This window comes from Magallana gigas, chromosome 1 (assembly GCF_963853765.1).
Source record: "Magallana gigas chromosome 1, xbMagGiga1.1, whole genome shotgun sequence".
NCBI lineage: Eukaryota > Metazoa > Mollusca > Bivalvia > Ostreida > Ostreidae > Magallana > Magallana gigas.
Window position 1 is genome coordinate 43,176,354 of NC_088853.1, and position 22,840 is coordinate 43,199,193.

Genomic DNA, 22,840 nt, shown 5'->3' on the forward strand with positions numbered 1-22,840 from the left:
CACCCTATATGTGTTTTATTCTATCTACATCTATACACATCTAGGAAAATATCTCATACACTGCCTATTTCCATGTAATATTTGCTCATATGCAGATTGGAGTTAGGAGGAAAAATGTGTCAATCAAAATTGTTACATCATTTTCATTTTTCTCTAATAGTCTCTCAAACTCTTTAATTTCTTTCAAGCACCATTCCTCTGGAATTCAGAAATCAACAATAAAAATGTCCTGTTTTAACCTATTGAACTATTGTTAATGATTAATATCTCATTTTTTATCATAAGAGGGTCTTATAAAATCACATTTTTGGTGTATTTTTTACAATGACTGATTCTTTGACTACCCTAGATGTGTTCTTTCCATGAATTATACTGTTTCTATGAGATCATAGGATTTATCAACACAATATCATCAAAATAAGATGAAATTCAGAAGTCAACAAAAAACAGTGTCATGTTTTATCACATAAAATTGGGATTTATAAAGATCAATATCTAGATTAAATTCACAGCCTATATCCGTCCAATAACTGCATGTGTGGTCATGTGTAGATGGGAGTTTGGAAGGAAAATTGCTAAGTCCATTCTGTTTTTAGCATTTTGATTTGTTTAATGTACAAAATTTCAGGCACTTTTTTTTTTTTACTGAAAAGCACCATTCCTCTTCATTGGAATCATAATTTGAAATTATATAAGCTATTAAAATACTGAATTCTGTGTGATTTTACATTCTTTGTTATATTTCAGAAAACACTAGTTTTTAGCAGAATCTCTTGTAATTGAGAGAGAGAGAGAAAGAAAGAGAGAGAGAGAAAGAGAGAGAGAGAGAGAGGGGGAGAATACATGCATGATATGCACTTAGAATCATAATAAACATAATAAAAGTTGATGAGAGTGACTGGGGATATAATTAATATTAAGATATTGATCCTCTGGATTAGTTTCCATCTTTATTTTTTAGTTTCTTGTTCTAATGATGTATTAATTCAAGATAACATATGACCATTAGCTGTTACAAATTGAATACAGAGAATTGCAGATTAATCATTTATATCTACTCATTCTGTGTGCATGTACATATATCTTCTTTCTTTGAAAGTGGTTTTTTTTTAATATTCAATAAAACTTTTTTTCAACTTCTATTTGTTGTAACATGAAAATCCTTTATCCTGTGTTCGGAGGAAAAAGGGGGGGGGGTGCATGAACTCTCTATCGCTAGCCTAGTTGGTGAGTTAAAATCCACACTGGAATGTTGTACCAAAACTGAGTCAGATAAGAAATATGAAACCTTGCTGAAACACACATGTGGCAATTATCAAGTCAGAGACAGAGAAAAAGGGGAAAAAAGGGGCCCAAGAGAGGATTGATGACGTGAAAATCACATGGAATTAAAAAAAAGAAAAAAAAAAGAAATCGATTTAGACAGAACAAAAAATAAATAAATGTATAAATGTGCAAATTTCTATAATTGTTTTGTACACATGGATCAGACATAAAGTAGAGAGAGAGAGAGAGAGAGAGAGAGAGAGAGAGAGAGAGAGAGAGAGAGAGAGATCATCAAGAGAGAGAGCTGAGTAATATGAAGAGGGATTGATTGAAGACAAAAAATCAGAAAAGGATGTTAGAGGGAGGCAGAAAGAGAGAGGCAGAAAGAGAGAGGGAGAGAGAGAGAGAAAGAGAGAGAGAGAGAGACAGACAGACAGACAGACAAACAAGAGAAATAGACAAAAATCAAGCTAATGCAAAGATAAGATGGGAAGAAAAATAGAAAGGAAAAGAAAAATTAATGCATTCAAGGAGAGATATACACAGAGAGACTGAGAGAGAGAGAGAGAGAGAGAGAGAGAGAGAGAGAGAGAGAGAGAGAATCATATGGAGAGGGATTAATTGAAGTCAATAAATCAGAAAAGAAATTGCTAGAGGGAGGCAAAAATAGAGAGAGAGAAAGAGAGAGAGAGAGAGAGAGAGAGACAGAGAGAGACAGAGAGAGAGACAGAAAGACACAAAAGAGAAATAGACAAGAATCAAGCCAATGCAAAGATGAGATAAGGAGAAAAATAGAAAGGACAAGAAAAATTAAGGCATTCAAGGAGAGATATACACAAACAGAGAGAGAGAGAGAGAGAGAGAGAGAGAGAGAGAGAGAGAGAGAGAGAGAGGAGAGAGAGAGAGAGAGAGAAAGAGAGAGAGATAAAGATAGAGAGAGAGAGATAGAGAGAGAGATGCCGCTTGTGATAGAAATACATATAGATAACAGAAACTGTGGAATCTAATCAAACTTTCCAGTCTGCGTTTATCAAAAACTTTGTTATATTTTGTAACAGAATCGTATGCTATAAAAAATTAATGATATATAATAATGAAAGAAAAATATTGGTTACATGTAGTAGTCAAATGACAGAAATTCGGGATGGGGTCAATTTCTTTGGAAAGTAATAAATTTAAAAAAATCAACAAATACTGGTTGTTGTAATTCTAATTGTTGTAATGTAATTGTAAATTTAATGCAATATAAATGTAATTTAATTCTTGTAATGTTGTTGTTGTTAGAGGTTGTTACCATTGACATTACATGTACTGTCAGTGTGATTTATATGATTTTTAAAAGTAATTAAATTACAATAACTTTGCAAAAGAAAATAATTTAAAAATTACATTGGAGAAAAAAGTCATCACCACAGTCCCCTAACCTACATCCATCCGATCTGAGAAAATTGTATGCAACACCTGCACTAAAGCGAATTTTTTTTGTATTTTTTTATTAATAAAACCATGCACATCCTAAAAAAACAAACAAAAAATTACCCCCCCACCCCAAAAAAAAAAAAAAACCACACACCCCACTCACACAAATCTAAGCCAAATATGAAACACATAACGTTATTAAATGTATCAATATATCTTTATATTTGAGAGAGAGAGAGAGAGAGAGAGAGAGAGAGAGAGAGAGAGAGAGAGAGAGAGGTCCCAAATATAGAGAGAAATTTAATGTTTGGATAATTTTAAAAGCTTTCTAAAATGTTCTAAAATTTCTAAAAAAAAAAAAAGGAATATTCTGTATCACGCGTACCAGCAAATAAAGACTTTCGACACATCATAAAATTATATGTAATTAGATCGGGTTTGTAAACCGGAAGTCAACAAGAAATCCGTGATGGCCATGATGGCGGGGAAGCTGAACAATGTTGTCATCGAATATAGAACTATTATATTGAATCGAAAAATGATCTAAGCTGTGGCCTTAAAGGTAATAAGTATTTCATATGCACTACCATCCACGCTATTATTTATTTTGGCTAGGTTTGCTTCATAAGGTTTTATTTCTCGACCGAATTTTGCATCATAGATCTTCAAGTTGATTTTATGACGCCACCGCGCCGGTTCACATGCAGTGTGATACATATTCGGGGAAAATACTGCTAAATTGGGGAAAAAAAATGATTCTGTTTTTATTTGAAAATTGGGCCGAATTTCAGCTCCTGAGAAGGTACTGATAAATCCCTGGGTTAACTGTTAAATGCAGTTTATCCTTACATTGTATTTCCTATAATTTGACTGTTTGATCATATATGGATTTTCACATCTTTAAATGAGACTCAAGTTCATCTACTTTACAGTTTATTTACACAATTATAATATGTATAATATTATATGCAGTTATCCTATCTAATGATCACTTTTCATTCATCAAGAAATCATCATTTTTAAATAAATTGGTAAGTCTGGGAGATTGGATACACATGTACAATTGAGCCCAAGAGCTCAGGATTTTCCTGGATGAACTCGGTAGATTACGGAGATTGAAATAAATTTTCATACTCTCAACCTATTTTTGATTCAACATAATAAACACTAAAGAATAAACAATTAATGCTTAAAGTAGAGCAAGATTTTTTTCTTAATTTTAAAACAAAATATTTTAACTTTTTTCCGTTACACGGATTATGACGTTTTTAGCAGCTTTACATATTGTTGTGTGAAATTATCCATTTTCCCTGGGCACTCTTGCGATAAGGTGAAAAAACTCCCCATAATTTATAGAGTAAAGTTTGCAGTGCCTTAGTCATGCATTTCGTCAAAAAATAGGTAGTTTTGATAATCACTGATTTGGTACATTTTTTGACTTTACATATTAACTTGATGTTTGGGTATTCTGGTAATTGTATTTAAATTTTGCATATCTAATTTCATTTTACATATTGAATGTTTTGGACCCAACATTTGTAGTGTTAAATCTACGATTTGAAAAGGGCATGTTAAATAATGGTATAAAGGGCACTTTTCTCCGCGGTTAATATTATAAAACCTTGAAAGGGGCACCTTTTTCTACGGTAATATTATAAATCATTAATCCTTGAAACAAGCGTATTATAAGGAAAATTTTGCATCGTAATCAAGTGTTACCTCGAGATCTGTAATGAAACAAGATAATTGAACAATAAATGATTTGCTTTTGCATTCACAAAAGTCTTATTCAATATTTTATTTTCTGAATCAATCTTTTTTTTTCTTTCTTAAATTGATTTACATTCATTTATATCCCTTAGAACAGTCATGGCATTGGTCTGACTAGTTTTAAAGTATAATGCATTAAAAATTCTATATATAGTCTGTCCCAAGTTATTGCTTCCATCACTTTTTGATGATTTTTAAAAAAAAAATACATATACATGTGAAAGAAATTCCATTGAAATAAATGAAAGGGAATATATCCAAGATATCTTCATTGAACAATTATCCCTTTTCACTCATAAAATTTCACAGGAACGAAAACAATTGTTTACATCTTTTCTCCATTCGGAATACACTCGGAATATATCGCACAATTTTTTAACATTGTCATCCGAGCTTATTAATGGGTGATGCAATGCAAAATCTCGTTAGACTTTCAATTTTTGGATGTGTATTGAAACCTGAAGCGTTAGAGGGGGCGTTTCAAAACAGATATTCTGGACTTTTTTCATATTAGTGGATAAACATAGTTTGAGCACAAAGGTATTTACTATTATTGAAATATCAAGCAAAAAGTGGTTGAAGCAAAATCTCGGGGACAGAGTATAGATAACCTTACGATGTCTCAATGATTATAAGCTAGCTTGTACAATTAGCCTACTAATTTCAAGGAGATAGTTCAGTTGTTATTTATCAAATTATTGTACCAGTAATTAGGTGTCAAATCGCCCATTAAGGGCAGCTGTGTATACCCCCTCAGCTTGGGCCTCTCTAGTTTACCTGTATCGTCTATTGTCTCAGGTCACCCGTGCGTGAAGTCCAGCGAGTGTTGGTTTAACTTTGCAATCAAAACAGAGGCTAGGGCAATGGTGGTTTTGAATTAAATTTACTTTCAATAAAAAGGGCATCACTTTTATTTACTATTAAAAGGGCATGGCGCTGATAAAATGGGGCATGGCGCCGCGCCACGCTAGTTCGCTTTAGATTTAACACTAATTTGTATACATAACGCCATATTTACCAACAACTTCTTTTAATGAGTACAATGCATAAGGATTTCCGAGTTAAATTGCTTGTACACGTTTATTGTATTTCGCGTGTTTCTGATAGGAGTTGCTGCAACCTAAATTCCTTTTTGTAAGTGAGGCCCCTTGAGGGGTTATTTGACATATTTACAGGGGTTCAACATTTTTTTTATGATGGTCAAGTCTAGGACTTAAAGAGTAAATTTTAGGCGAGTCTGAGGAAGAAATTCCCAAGTCCACATTGTCATGATTGATAGATAAAATTATATCAACCTAAACATCGCTAAAACTGATGTGATAATTTATTTTAATTTGTTGCAATGAATAAAAACTATACGTTTAAAATAATGTTTTATTTTATACATTTTATATCATTGTATTTAAGCCAAGGCCTATCGTCACGCCAGTTGCTTTTGGAATTCGTGAATTCTCTTCTTTTCATAAGTTTTGTCTGAGGAATTATTATTTTTATCACACCTCAAGTCACCCCCGGCTTCATGTTCCTCACAGGGTCTTTCATTTGTCATTCCTTTGCGTATAGTACTGCTTGTAAATCCAAAATTCAACAAACTTACTGCCGTTTGTCATAGGGGAGAAACATGAGTAAATGTGTAAAAGCAGGTCATACCGCAACAGAAAATAAAATGAGGATTGTATTTTCGAAATGTTTGTAATGCTTATGTGTTCATTAAGGCAAAAAAATAACACATTTTTATTAAATTCATGATGGAATTTGATTTATTTTTAATTTAAATTTATAATTACGAACTTTTTTTTTAATTTAAAAAAAGATAAGCAAGACACAATGCCAAGTCCCTGGACTTCGGCGATTCTAAATGCCGAGTCCTGATCTGGAATTTGTTAGTCCGGGACGTTGGGCTTGAGGAATTTTGAACCCCTGATTTTTGTCTGTTCATTTTAAAATGAACCAAAATTGGTAAACCGGCCATTAATAATTTATGAAGAAAGTAATGATGTGTTCCATTTAGAGAGTTCCTTTTACCTCGTATACCATGATGACTGTGCAGTCGGGCAAAGATCTTGTAGTTTTCAGCATGTGTCAATTATACTGTCAATCAAAAATCCACACGTAGCACAAATGAATGATGTAAGATTATTCCAGTTTGTACGACCCTTAAAATACTGGAAGCTCATAGTTACATTATTTAGGTATGTGAAAGGGATTTTTATGTATTTCAACTGTTACTATCAATGTTATTTCTTATTTCCTAACGATTCAATGGGTAAATCTGAAGTTATTCACACATGTGTTTTCAGCTGTACTGTCTCTTCAAAAGATGATAATGTATATAATTTTCTAAAAGTTTAACCCTTAGGCTGTTGCAATAATTTTCGCCAAGATGGCCGCCACTGCTGAATTAATTAATCACAATTAATGGTAATTGACCATCGAGTTTTAAAATAATATATCTCAGCAACTATTTATGCTACAGTTACCAAACTTATATTTAAGTGCAAGAGAAAATGTTGAAGATTTCAATGCAATGCTCATCTTCCTCATTTAACTTGTATTTATCAATCTAGGTACGTTCAAATGTGAAAATCAATTAAAATCAATGCGTTTTATTGTTCCATTCTTCAATTGTCATATTTTAGAACCCAAATGACTGTATAAGTTCCTTAGTATATCAATAAGTCATACATTGTGGGATTCATTTTTATTCATATCATTTTTGAACATCAGGTAAACAATTGATAGGTCAAAATAACTGAAAAATAAAGAAATACATCAAACAGTTTATCAATGTTTTTTAATGTTGGTCTTATTCACATTCTCGGACTGCACACGTATCTCGGTAAAGATGTTGATCAATTAAACAAGAATTTCCATAAACATATCATTAAGAAATAATTTAGAAACGATAAAGGTTCGTAATCCTCCATTTTAGCGTTTAATTTTTCCTCTCTGGTGAATGGGATATTCCATGGTGGTGGACCAACACGCGACCAGCCTACCTCGAGATCAGCATCAAATTCTCGGTCATTTCTTGGCACAAAGTCCATTTCTCGGAAGTTTACCGCTCTATAGCATTTATTTTAAACTCTGGAAAACTCTAGAAACCTTCCGAAAACATCAATTGACCAATCAAATTTCATTCCTAACAACAGCCATCGTGTTTTGTTCAAAGCGAGGCTTGGGGAAACCTTAGATAACTCGCTCTCGGAAAAACGACAATAGTTGCGCGTAGCAGTGGGGGACCTGAAATTTCGGCTCGACAATAGTCGCGCGTAGCAGCCTAAGGTTCGGAATGAATTCTGATGAAACATTTCACATGATTCTTGCACGCTTTGCTCATAATGCTTTACACGCCTGATGTGACCCTGAATTCATGACTCACTGTAATGGTAAAATATTTTTTCTTGCAAACATTTTGCTGAATGAAAAAACTCAACATTTTAGATCTTTAATTCTAAAATTACAAGTCCTCGATCGTAAAGGAAGAGAAAACAGCAAAATTATCAGGTAACGGTCCGTCCGTCTGTCCAACTTCAGTTTTCACACTTTTTTTCTTTATACGTTTGCGGAATAATATGAAATTTGCTGAACAGCTTCAAAATGTCAAACTACAGATCAAGTTTACACTTTTGTAGCATTTAGTTGACATTTTTTCGAGAACATTAATTTTTTATATTCCAATTTTAAATGTTCGGGTTCATTATCAGATTCGGTGTGTATTGAATAAACGAGGAAAGTATGTAGTCAGTAATAATTTCGTGCATTACTTGGACCATTCCTTGAATTGTTTTTAACAAACAAATAAGTTCTGTAAAATATTGTCAAGCATTGTGTTGTAAATTAAATCGACAGGGTTTTTAGCTCACCTGAGCTGAAAGCTCAAGTGAGCTATTCTGATCACATTTTGTCTGTCGTCCGTCTGTCTATCTGTCTGTCTGTCCGTAAACTTTTCACATTTTCAACATCTTCTCAAGAACTACTGTGCCAGTTTCAACCAAACTTGGCACAAATCATCCTTAGGCAAAGGGAATTCAAAGTTGTGAAAATTAAGGACCACACCCGTTTTCAAGGGGAGATAATTAGAAATTAATGAAAAATTTTGAGAATTTTTCAAAAATCTTTTTCTCAAATACCAGAAAGCCAGGAAAGCTGAAACTTGTGTGGAAGCATCCTCAGGTAGTATGGATTCAAAGTTGTGAAAATCATGACCCCCGGGGGTAGGGTGGGGCCACAATGGGGGGGGGGGTCGAAGTTTTACATAGGAATATATAGAGTAAATCTTTAAAAATCTTCTTCTCAGAAACTAATCAGCCAGGAAAGCTGAAACTTGTTTGGAAGCATCCTCAGGTAGTGTAAATTCAAAGTTGTGAAAATCATGACCCTGGGGGTAGGGTGGGGCCACAATGGGGGGGTCGAAGTTTTACATAGGAATATATAGAGTAAATCTTTAAAATTCTTCTTCTCAGAAACTAATCAGCCAGGAAAGCTGAAACTTGTTTGGAAGCATCCTCAGGTAGTGTAAATTCAAAGTTGTGAAAATCATGACCCTGGGGGTAGGGTGGGGCCACAATGGGGGGTCGAAGTTTTACATAGGAATATATATAGTAAATCTTTAAAAATCTTCTTCTCAGAAACTAATCAGCCAGGAAAGCTGAAACTTGTTTGGAAGCATCCTCAGGTAGTGTAGATTCAAAGTTGTGAAAATCATGATCGCTGGGGTAGGATGAGGCCACATTGGGGGGGGGGGGGGGGTGTTAAAGTTTTACATAGGAATATATATAGTAAATCTTTAAAAATCTTCTTCTCAGAAACTAATCAGCCAGATGATTCTTTATAATTGTTAAGACTTTGGCTCCAGGACAATTCTTCGGCCTCACAAGAAGGTTCAGAGTTTGATGTAGCTTTATATCCCATATATAAACAATTGTTAAGATCTTTTTGAGAACTGCAATACTCAACATGTGATATGACTATAAAATCATCCTGTTAGAAAAGGGACTAATGATTATAAACATAAGAATATCCAGGGGGAAAAATGGATTTTAGTTACCGTATATACTCGCCTATAAGTATGGTTCGCCTATAAGTCGGTTGCCTTTTTCCAGCTTTAATTTGAAGATTTTGCTGTTGACTCCCTTATAAGTCGGGTTACTTTTTCAGGACAATTGATGTACCGTACAAATACTCTCAATAAAATACCACATTTTATCATACATGTTTTGAGTTCTAAAAAAAATTGTCCTTTTTTCACCCCATAATTGCTTCTTGACTATTTCTATCATGGGTCTTTGATGTTAATAACTTTTGATTTAAATGCCATTATTTTTTATAACACTAATTACAAGTTGGTAATAGCTTCAAAAGGTATTTAAATAGATTGAAAATTTGATGATAGTGATTTATTTCCTTACTGACTGATTAGGTTGGTAATTAGCCCCTTAAACTGGGGTGTTGGCTTGTGTTGTTTTAGATGACATGACCCCTATATCTATTATCACCTTAGGTGTGAAAAACAGACTGCTTGAATTTTCTTTTTAAGTTCACTGCATTTATCTGTTTATTATATAAAAAGAAATATAACTTACTTCTCTCTTGTAAAAATGTGTTTACTATGTCTCACCTATAAGTCGGACCCCCACTTTTCACTCAATTTTCTACTCCCAAAAAATCCGACTTATAGGCGAGTATATACGGTATACAGGATCTACATGTATTATTGTACATTGTCCAGATTGTTTGTATTATGATTCCATTAAGCTGATTTTATCATACCTATTGTTCCTCAGGTGAGCGATGTGGCCCATGGGCCTCTTGTTTGTATTATTACAATCGGGTATGTTATCGGGTTGGTATGTTGAATAGGGGTACAGAAGTTGGTTAGATATGATATTCTGCATAACAGTGCATTGTTTTTCACAAATTTCTACAAACCGATTATTGCTTATGCAATACTCTCAGAATGCTTGTTTATTTGGGTTTCAACCGTGAGTCAAGGTGTTTAAGTAAATGGGTTGGAAGAATTAATTTGGAATGGAAACAATCATAAACTGTTAAACTATTAAATGAATATAAGTAACTGTTCAAAATGTGCCATATGCAGATTATCTCATGAGTTGTAACTTGTATCACAAAAAGCTTGCTGCAAAATGACAGAAAAATTCGGATTGACATGCTGTGAAATCCAGTCGAGTAGATTTTTTTCAGCATATGTCTTCACTAATTAACTTACAATAATTGTCCCAGTTTTGAAAATCTTTGAAACAGTAGATGTTTTTCAGCATATGTCCTCGCATATTAACTTATAATAATTGTGTATTGAAAATCTTTGAAACATCATCACCAGCTCCGCAAAAAAACCAGTCATGTTAATTTTTAAATTGGCAACTCGATCTGCATCTGAATTTTACAATCTTAGGTTGAGGAGCATGTTTGAGCATATTTTTTTCTCTTAAGCAGAACACTCGACTTATCGTCTTGATCGACTTGTCTAAGGCTTGAGGTCAGAAAATAGTATTAAAAATCTTGGTTTTAATCATCTTGAGCTGGCTGTGTTATTGAAAATTACGTTGTTGAATTCAATGTTCATCTTTAATCATTATCATTTTCACTCATCTGTTAACACTAGAATACATATTAATAACAGTTATTAAACAATGGTGCATTGTCTTTAATCAATTAAAAGTTTTACCGTTCCGTTTTTATAAACACATTGTCACATGATTCCATATATCACTATAGTGGGAAGATAATATTGCACAGTAAAATTGAAACCAAACTTGAATGGAAAAAAATATTGCAGTAGGTCCGGGGAATGTTTTAAAGTTTTAGTATTTTATTAGTAAAGAGTTCTTAGTGGAAAGTATAAATAAGAAATATTTTATGGTCGAAATCAATCTTGAAATATGTTATCGGCAATTATCAACTCTATTGTTTATACAGTAGGCTGATCCCAGTTGTGCTAATAATCTTGCTAAGGCTGACATCTATACGGCAATTTCACTCCCTGTGTATATAAAGAGTACAGTTATAAGAGTGATTATAGTTCATTGATTAATTATTGTCCAATTCTTTGATTATTGTTACCGTAAGGTCTCGTGTATAATACGCACTCGTGTATAATACGCACCCCCAAAGTTGACCAAACAATGGCGAAAAAACAGCAGGTCCTATGTATAACACGCACAAAAAGAATGGCGAAATCAACGGCCGCTATTTCCCTCAAAACTATCGATGTTTCTTGATAATTTCATAACCCATGCGCAATTTCTTTAATTTTGTGATCGGAGCATAGCACAGACGATGAAAATTGACGGCCGCCATTTTCCCAAATAACCATCAATGTTTAATGATAATTTTATAACCCAAGCGTAATTACTGTAATTTCGTGATTGGAACATGACCCAAGCGATATTAGAGTCAAAGTTCTTACAATTCTACTTAAAAAGGACGGCATGATTTACATGGGCGGTATTAAATATTATTTGCCACTTCTTAAAGAATTTCATAAAGTTGAAGATCATCATACGTAGAGAAGGATGGCAACCGAGCTTAGTGCTTAATTAAAAGTAATAATGTTTGCAGATATAAACCAAAACAACATCAAACGAAATGGTTTAATTGATTTATTATAGTCAAACCATTTGATTATTGTTTAAATAAACATTGTGAAGAAACGTATGTATGTCGTATATATCGTCATTTTCAAGTCGTACAAATGATCGATCTATTTCTAACAGTGTCTATGTAAAACTATAGCATGTAACTGCATTACTGGATACAAAGTAAACAAGTTTCATCAAATCATAGTAATTGCTAAGCTTTCTGCACTTGAGTACCCCCTTTGAAGTCCGACACAAGACAGGTGCATGCCTCTGACACCGGAAATTGTTAAACAAACATTGACCACGCGCCGAGTCAACAGGTGGCTGGTTACGTAATGGCGAATACACTGGCGATGGTCAGAGTGGGTGATGATTTTAATACATGGGAATAAAATATTTCTGTCAAAGTAAGTTTAGTTTTGCACATGATGGCACGTGATATCTGGAATTGTTTACAATGCAAGCGACTTTGTATATGTTGCCGGTATTTGAAAATATGATGCATAAGTATAAAGTAAAATTGTTTAAATGTTAATCATTAATAATAATTGGTATCAATATCGGGGACATCATGGCATCATACACTGATAATGTTACTGCAGTTTTATACGCCATTTTGAAGTGATAAGATCGACGTGTCATCTGAATTGACTTATTGTAGGATTTTGTTAAAATTTTGGCTAAAAATGAGCAATTTGACTAGTCGTCTGCATCGACGATTCGTCGTGAAAATACGGTAATCACAATCCAGTCCAAAATTGAGCATGTTTGTGCCGTAAAAGTTTTGTGTATGTTTGAAAATAAACTAATGCACCCTTGTGAGAGAAGTGGGCCATTGATTAATAGAAGTGGATAAAAATGCAATTTGTTATTTTTACACCCCCCGCAAACAAGGTTTCAGGGGTATATAGGAAGCACCTTGTCCGTCCGTCTGTCTCTGCAAAATTCGAGTCCGGTCCATATCTTTCTTATGGAGAAACATTGGAAATTCTTACTTCACACAAAGATTGCTTATGACCTAAGGGTGTGTCATGACCTTGACCCAAGGTCATTTGGGCAAGGGCAAGGTCACTGGCAGAAAAAGTGCAAAATTTGTGTTCGGTCCATATCTTTCTAATGGTGAAACATTGGAAGTTCTTACTTGACACAAAGATTGCTTCTGACATAAGGGTGTGTCATGACCGTGACCTAAGGTCCTTCAGGCAAGGTCAAGGTCACTGGCAGAAAAAGTGCAAAATTCGTGTTCGGTCCATTTCTTTCTTATGGACAAATATTGGAAGTTCTTAATTCACATAAAGATTGCTTATAACCTGAGGGTGTATCATGACCTGGACCAAAGGTCAATTGAGAGAGTTCAAAGTCATTGTTTAAAAAATGCTTAATTTTTGTCTGTGTCATGTCTTATATTAATGGAAATAATTAGAAGTTAAAATACTTGTCTCAGGCCACATAAAATTATTTTTAAGATTCTCATCCCCGTGTCTCTGAAACTGGCCTTCCTCATATTTTTTTATTTGGAAAAAAAAAAAGTGTGTGGAAAAAACATTTCGAACAAAAATCGGGCTCAGTATACCAATAATTCAAAATGTTTATATTAAATGGCTGCTTGACATGTGGATTTTCGTTGATTCCGGTCATGTTTGTTAACAAAAGGATGCAAATGTCCTCATGCATTAACGGTTAACTTGAAATAAAATGGAATTTAAAGAATAGAAATTGGTTTCTGTACTCATATTAGCATTAGCAGTTTAAAAAATAGAGTACTTGTTATTTATAGACAATGGACGGTGAAATAGATTCATCCAATATTTTCTATAATAGAAAAAATACATGAATTATGATTTGTTCTTAGTGGGGGGTATCAATTGTGAGCTTGCTCACATTACCTCTAGTTATTGTCAGTATCAGTTGTAAATTCTTTGAAAAAGGCTACAACAAAATAAATACTTTCTCAACTTAAATTAATCCACAAAAATGATTGAATTTATCGATGAACCATTATGCTGAAAAATGAAATGAAGAACCTGTTCAAACTTTGTTTTTGACAATTGTTAACACCATAAAAAACAAGAAGCGATTATTGTGAGAACTCTTAGTCAATTATTGCAGTGATATAGTTTTTGTAGTCCTGATACTTATGTAAATGACAGCATTGTGTCTTCACTCAACACATCAGTCCATCAGTCGCAGCGTGTACACACCTCTGCTAGAATTGCGATAAAAAGGCAAGAGATGATTAACTTGATAGAATAAAATGGAAAAACTTGTAATTAAAATTGATTTAACTATTAACCTGATAGGATTTACCCATGATAGAATAATATACATGCACGATATGTCATTGATGAACTTTATACACAGCAGGAACATGAGAAGCACATTTTGAAAATTAATGTTGGAGATACTGTAACACATAGTCAATTTATATTTTTGTGTGAGACTTTAAGAGAAACATGTAACTTTTATTTAGACTGCAATTTTTTTCTTGTTTCAGGAGTAGTCTCCTTTGATAAAGATCAACAGTGACAAATAAACAATGCTGTCTTGTCATCAACGGTGAAATTTGAGACTTTTATACCCATATATCTACCAATCACCTCTGTCCACTTTGTTTTGTACATCTGAGACAGGTAAGAAAATCAAGGTCATTGTTTGAAATCAATTTAATAATAATTTAACTCCCTTGTATATGAAATTGTTACATTTTACATGGGTGGGTGTGCACATTTGGAAAGTAGGTATAGAAAAATAGGTGAGATTTGTGATGTGATAGCAATTATAGTCTGCTCTCAATTCAAGGTGTTACCTGGAATTTTAGCTGTGTTTTATCAGAGCAATAACCATGTTAATGATTTTATAATTTGTTGTTGGTGTACTCTCTTTTTACAACTTGGTTGTAAAATGCTTGTTTATAACTAGTTGTTTGGTATCCGCAGAAAGGGATTATATAAGGGGACAGATCTTTGTCACAAATATTTCAATTTTTAAAGGAGCGACTTTGACAGTAGTTTTAATGACATCACTGCTTAAGTATATTGTGGGTCACTTTTTGGTATTTCAAATCAGTAGCTAAACTGGCAAAACACAGTCCGACAAAAATATTTTAAATGTTAATTAATATACCCCAAACTGTGGACAGTTAAAAATGCCTGAATTAGGTCTACATTTGATATGTTTTGTGAATAATCTTTACAGTTCTCCGCAGGCGCCCTATAGTGATTAGTCTGTCTGTCAATCCCTCCATCCGTCTGTGTGTCTGTGATCACTTATCCGGGGCATATCTTCATTCCCCTTGGCCCAATCTGGCTCATACTCCACCCACAAAATGTCTTTGGGAAAAGGTGTGCAGTGACTTTGAACTGTGTTTCTAAGTCAAAGGTAAATAACAAAGCAGAAGTATATACAAAATCATTGTCCGGATCATATCTTCTCTCCCCATGGTCTAATCTGGCTCATACCTCACCCACAGAGTGCCCTTGGATAAAGAGTATAATGACCTTGAAACATGTTTCTAGGTCTAAGGCTAAGGTCATGGCTAAATTATATATAAAATCCCTGTCCAGGGCATATCTTCTATCTCCGTGGTCCAATCTGACTCATACTTCACCCATAGAGTTTCTATGGCTAGAGGGTGTGCAGTGATCTTGAATGAAGTTTGAAGGTCAAGGGTCAAGGTCATATCAGACCACTCAAAACATTTTTTAGGTCACCAAAGTCACACAGGTGACCTATTGCAATTGGTCTTCATCCGTCGTCATGCGTCTGTGCATTGTGTGTTGTGCGGTAACAATTTTACATTTTTAACTTCCTCATGAAAACTACAAGGCCAATTGCTACCATTTTTGATGTGAAGTTTCTCTATGGTAAGAGGAATCAAAATTGTGAAATTCATGGATCTACCACCCCCAGGGCGTCACAGGCGGGGCAACATATGCAAAAAAAGCCAAATTTTCATTAATCTTCTTCTCTACTCCCACACATGTGAGAAAAAAACTGCATGCATCGTTATGATGTCCACAAACTCCTCTACCTAAATTGTGAAATTCATTGCCTTGGGTCATGGGTTCAGGTTGTGGGGGCATATAGTGTTAATGCACATACAATGTAAAGTTTAAAAATCTTCATCTCTACAGACACAGAACACGGAATAAAAACTACCGACCATAAAACCTGCTACTACACCTCTAAAACAAACTGTACCGTTCCATGCAAGAAACGAACCGTACCGTTCACAAAACAAACCGTACCGTGCAAAAAGCGTGCAAGATAATTTATGCAAGACCCGCCTCCAGACAGACAAAAAAGCATACCGTACCGTGCAATAAGCGTGCAACTTCCATATATGGCTTATTGACCTAATGTTTTTCGATAAATACAGATGGAGATTATTGCTGACCAGTTAAGTTCAATATTTTGTTAGATTTTTTAATATGGGATTAAATAACACATACTAAGATTTAAAACTGTTATTCACATTAAAACAGTTACGAAATATATTAATTTAATTTCCTTTCTAAGACCGTTATTATTTTTTTGGTTTTCGACAACACTTGCATTGCCGATTTCCTTAACATTGTAAACTTTTAATGTTCAGACAATTCGTGGTTATACTATTTTGATTATTTTTATGAAATGTTTGAAACACTGGGTACACGAACATACTGGACCTTACCTTCTCAGGAGAGAGAGAGAGAGAGAGAGAGAGAGAGAGAGAGAGAGAGAGAGAGAGAGAGAGAGAGATTAAAAAAAAGGTGTATGTTTAGAAATAAGTACATTATGGCTAAACAAAAGGTTGAAATATTATAATATATAATTTTATATCCTTTTCAAATTGAAAAAAAAGATTGCTGACTTAAGTTACTCGGACACAGAAAATTATCGGTGCTTTCAACGTTAATGTTTTCACAGACGTGATGTTGTAACTGACAATCCGATTAAAATGTCGGGAGCTTGCCTTAACGTCTTATTTTCTGTTATCGGAAAAAACCCTTTTGATAGAACACCTTTTGATTTGTTAATTAATCTACAACTAAACTTTAAACCAATTAAAAATGAGAAAAGAAAACATTTAATATAATGTTTTCAAATATATGTGGATGTGCTGTACATGTAGTAAATGACAACCACATATTTCCGGTGACTCGAGTGATTTGTACTTCAGCTATTTATGTAGCAATAAATAACCAAAAAATCACTCTTATATGATAAATTATAGATAAATACATGTACAAAATTTTGATAAATTAAATGCAAGCATTGAACAAAAAAAAGTACACGCAATCCATAAAATAACTTTCAACTTTATTTCCCGCATAGCTGGTAATATCGTCGTGATTTCACATGAACAAAAATCACACGTGCGATACATGTTTAAGTGTACAGAAGCTGATCAGAAACACAACAGCGTCTTTCATCTTGGGTTCTATACACAACAGGTGTTATCGTCTTATTTTGTTTTTTGGCAATTATTGTACTTTACAACTAAATCTGTATATTTGGATGCTTTATTAACAGGTGTACACGAGATGCCAGTATTCACTCCTTTCCACGGACACCTGTTAGGTAACTCATCACAATCTATCGTATGTAGAGTCTGAATATATCTTCTACTTTGTTAGTTTCATCGCTTTTCTTAATCTCTAAAAATCAAAAGAACTGTCTGTAGATATGTACACAAACAACTACACGTAAGACTAACGGCGCGTGGATCCGTAGAACAATTCAGCGACTCTATACATGCGGGATTTTCACAATTATTAAATTGCGATAAAAATATCATTTACTGGGTACGTTAATGTACCAAAAAAAAGAATAATTACATTGTAAATAGTTGAATGGAATTTTGCAAGTGGATGTAAGCACAAAAACAGCTCTTTGGAGATTTATTTTCAATCTAATATGTGTGATGTAAAAAAAACTATATTATTTTGCTATAAGTTTGTATAATTGGTCATTTGAGGGGGATTTTATCACAGGATCGCCGGTCAATCAGTTTAAGTATAACAGTACAGATCACCCATGTGCCGTGTGCTACTTGGCTCCTCCTATATGGGTAGAAAAAATAATCGAATGAAAACGTTCTTGTTTTTTGTTTTCTTAAATATCTATGAAAAAGAGTGTTCCTATTTGAAATTATTCAACAATAACTTCCTTCCAACTTCATGATTACCTTACTCATGTACTGGTGATCAGAGTCTTTTTCCCTCGCTGTCGTATTAATTTTGTTACTAGATATATTCTTAATATATTTAACACTTTTAACATTCATTTGTTGATTACCGGTGTCATATAATATTTTGAACCCCGCGATATATTGAACCCGGGTTCAAAATATCGCTGCGATATATTGAACCCCCCCATAAAATATTGAACCCAGGTTCAATATTTTATGGCCGCGATATTTTGAACCCCCCTCTATTTTTCATTGGTATTGGAGAGGGGGTTCAAAATATTATGGCTGCGATATTTTGAACCCCCCTCTATTTTTCATTGCTATTGGAGAGGGGGTTCAAAATATTATGGCTGCGATATATTGAACCCCCTACCTTTTTCCAATTCCCATTGGAGAGGGGGTTCAAAATATTATGGCCGCGATAATTTGAACCCCCCTCTATTTTTCATTGCTATTGGAGAGGGGGTTCAAAATATTATGGCCGCGATATTTTGAACCCCCCTCTATTTTCATTGCTATTGGAGAGGGGGTTCAAAATATTATGGCTGCGATATTTTGAACCCCCTACCTTTTTCCAATTCCCATTGGATAGGGGGTTCGAAATGTTATGGCCGCGATATTTTGAACCCCCCTCTATTTTTCCAATTCCCAATGGAGAGGGGGTTCAAAATATTATTGCCGCGATATTTTGAACCCCCCTCTATTTTTCATTGCTATTGGAGAGGGGGTTCAAAATATTATGGCTGCGATATATTGAACCCCCTACCTTTTTCAAATTCCCATTGGAGAGGGGGTTCAAAATATTATGGCCGCGACATTTTGAACCCCCTACCTTTTTCCAATTCCCATTGGAGAGGGGGTTCAAAATATTATGGCCGCGATATTTTGAACCCCCCTCTATTTTTCATTGCTATTGGAGAGGGGGTTCAAAATATTATGGCTGCGATATATTGAACCCCCTACCTTTTTCCAATTCCCATTGGATAGGGGGTTCAAAATATTATGGCTGCGATATTTTGAACCCCCTACCTTTTTCCAATTCCCATTGGATAGGGGGTTCAAAATATTATGGCAGCGATATTTTGAACCCCCTATCCAATGGGAATTGGAAAAAGGTAGGGGGTTCAAAATATTGCAGCCATAATATTTTGAACCCCCTCTCTAATAGCAATGAAAAATAGAGGGGGGTTCAATATATCGCAGCCATAATATTTTGAACCCCCTATCCAATGAGAATTGGAAATAGGTAGGGGGTTCAAAATATTGCGGCCATAATATTTTGAACTCCCTCTCCAATACCAATGAAAAATAGAGGGGGGTTCAAAATATCGCAGCCATAATATTTTGAACCCCCTCTCCAATGGGAATTGGAAATAGGTAGGGGGTTCAATATATCGCTGCCATAATATTTTGAACCCCCTCTCCAATAGCAATGAAAAATAGAGGGGGGTTCAAAATATCGCGGCCATAATATTTTGAACCCATCTCCAATAGCAATGAAAAATAGAGGGGGGTTCAAAATATCGCAGCCATAATATTTTGAACCCCCTCTCCAATAGCAATGAAAAATAGAGGGGGGTTCAATATATCGCGGCCATAATATCTTGAACCCCCTCTCTAATAGCAATGAAAAATAGAGGGGGGTTCAAAATATCGCGGCCATAATATTTTGAACCCCCTTTCCAATGGGAACTTGAAAAAGGTAAGGGGTTCAATATATCGCAGCCATAATATTTTGAACCCCCTCTCCAATACCAATGAAAAATAGAGGGGGGTTCAAAATATCGCGGCCATAATATTTTGAACCCTATCTCCAATGGGAATTAGAAAAAGGTAGGGGGTTCAAAATATCGCAGCCATAATATTTTGAACCCCCTCTCCAATAGCAATGAAAAATAGAGGGGGGTTCAAATTATCACGGCCATAGTATTTTGAACCCCCTTTCCAATGGGAATTTGAAAAAGGTAAGCGGTTCAAAATATCGCAGCCATAATATTTTGAACCCCCTCTCCAATACCAATGAAAAATAGAGGGGGGTTCAAAATATCGCGGCCATAATATTTTGAACCCCCTCTCCAATGGGCATTGGAATATTTTGAACCCCCTCTCCAATAGCAATGAAAAATAGAGGGGGGTTCAAAATATCGCGGCCATAATATTTTGAACCCCCTCTCCAATGGGAATTGGAAAAAGGTAGGGGGTTCAAAATATCGCAGCCATAATATTTTGAACCCCCTCTCCAATGGGAATTGGAAAAAGGTAGGGGGTTCAAAATATCGCGGCCATAATATTTTGAACCCCCTCTCCAATGGGAATTGGAATATTTTGAACCCCCTCTCCAATAGCAATGAAAAATAGAGGGGGGTTCAAAATATCGCGGCCATAATATTTTGAACCCCCTCTCCAATGGGAATTGGAATATTTTGAACCCCCTCTCCAATAGCAATGAAAAATAGAGGGGGGTTCAAAATATCGCGGCCATAATATTTTGAACCCCCTCTCCAATGGGAATTGGAAAAAGGTAGGGGGTTCAAAATATCGCAGCCATAATATTTTGAACCCCCTCTCCAATGGGAATTGGAAAAAGGTAGGGGGTTCAAAATATTGCGGCCATAATATTTTGAACCCCCTCTCCAATAGCAATGAAAAATAGAGGGGGGTTCAATATATCGCGGCCATAATATTTTGAACCTCCTCTCCAAAGGAAATTGGAAACAGTAGGGGGTTCAATATATCGCGGCCATAATATTATGAACCCCCTCTCCAAGAGCAATGAAAATTCGAGAGGGTTTCAAAATATCGCGGCCATAATATTTTGAACCCGGGGTTCAATATTTTATGGGGGGGTTCAATATATCGCAGCGATATTTTGAACCCGGGTTCATAATATCGCATAATATATTGAACCCGGGTTCAATATTTCGCGGTATCAAAATATTATATGACACCGGGTATATTTTTCTGTGTCCTGTTTACAACTAGTATGTGTGTTAAAAGGTAAATAAAATATAAACAGGTTAGTCAGCATTTGTAAAACGTCAGCTAATTAAATCGCATGCATACAGTGAAGAGCGGACACTTGTTCAACAGAAATATATATAATATAATATATGTAAGATATAAATATCGCCATTAAATGCTATTGACTTGTGTATATCCAGTTGCGTACATATCGTAAGAAATATGTTACATGTACATGTATAGTTTAACGGAAAAACAAATAGTCATATTTTGATTATACACGCCATCTTAGTTCAGATAAGAAAAGCGATGATGGGTTAATTGAAGGTATGATCTGTGTATACGAACAAGTGCAGAAAATCATAGAGTCAATATTTGAATGAATAAAAATTCGTGTCAAAAAACTATATAACAGTTGATTACAAGATTTATTATCTGAAAATCATTGTTTATCTCATCATTAACTGCGTGTAATTTTACATCGTCTATTCACTAAGGGAATTTGATCGGCAGTAGTACTACAATAGTACGCAATAAAGAATGATCATACGAATTATGAATAAAGAAAAAGAAAGATGCTTGTAAAAATAACAACTAGCCGAGAATCAAGACAACGATAAAGGAAACTAAAGAAATATCGGAATAAAGTCGGGGCAAATTTTTCAAAGCAATTTTAAATTGATTAGAAATATTTAATGACTTCACTTCAAGTACATGTACAGAAATAAAAACTTAAGATGCTTTGTAAAATTATTGACAACTCACTGAATTAACAAAAATATGTTGGATTAAAGTCAAACAGTTCTTTACATCTATCTTAATGATTACATTTATCTAAAATTAAATATTATTAAATAATAACAGACTAATCAAAAATAGAAATTACTTTTGCTTCTCGGTTGTCACCGAGTATATGTTTCCCGAAACGTATCAAAAACAGGGGAACGGATGGAAGTTCTGATTTTAAATAGTCTAAGATTGAAATACATTTGTAATATATCACATAATAAACAAAAAAAATCATTATCATATGTCATAATTACCACCTTGCTGAAGTAGATCGAGCAAAAACTAAGCAAAATTTTATCAAGAAAAATCAAAGTGTTTAGGCCACGCCTACCTCATAAATAAAGCGCACAAACTGTTCACAAAGCGTGCAGCTATTTTTAACAAAGCGTACAGTGCAAGAAGCGAACCGTTCTGTTCACAAAGTGTACCGTGCCGTTCACAAAATGAACCATACTGTTCACAAAGCGAACCGTACCGTTCAAAAAGCATAACGAACCGAACCGTGCAACTGGTTAGCACGAATTAGCACGTTTCAGGGTCTGTAACTGCATGCTTAGGAAAAAAATTTCATGTCATCTTTAATATTTAATATTTCTTGTCCTCTGCATGTAAGGCAAATGTTTTGGCTGGGAAAGGGGGGGGGGAAGGTATGTATTTGTTAACTTGGTTTTCCAACGGAAAAATCTGGTTATCAAAATAGTGAAAATAGCATGCAGGTGGGTGGGTGGGCTGACGGGCGGGCGGCTGCAAAAGTGGTACCCTCATTGTACGGATAACTCCTCCTACAGTTTTCAAGATTTGCAGATCAATTGTACATATATCAGAGGGTGTGCATATTGCTAGGTTTTGATTTCTGATAATT

General features: G+C 34.6%; 1 long non-coding RNA gene across 2 annotated transcripts in view; it reads left to right on the forward strand.

Annotated features, from left to right (window-relative positions):
• Window positions 1–3,141: 3,141 nt before the first annotated feature.
• LOC136270332 (uncharacterized) overlaps window positions 3,142–22,840 on the forward strand; it is a 40,414-nt gene continuing 20,715 nt past the window's right edge. The window contains exons 1-3 of one of the 2 annotated variants that reach the window (XR_010708085.1): window positions 3,142–3,247; window positions 14,551–14,686; window positions 17,571–17,618. This is a non-coding gene — a long non-coding RNA (uncharacterized lncRNA). The remainder of the gene's footprint in view (window positions 3,248–14,550; window positions 14,687–17,570; window positions 17,619–22,840) is intronic. The other variant, XR_010708086.1, reaches the window with a different exon arrangement.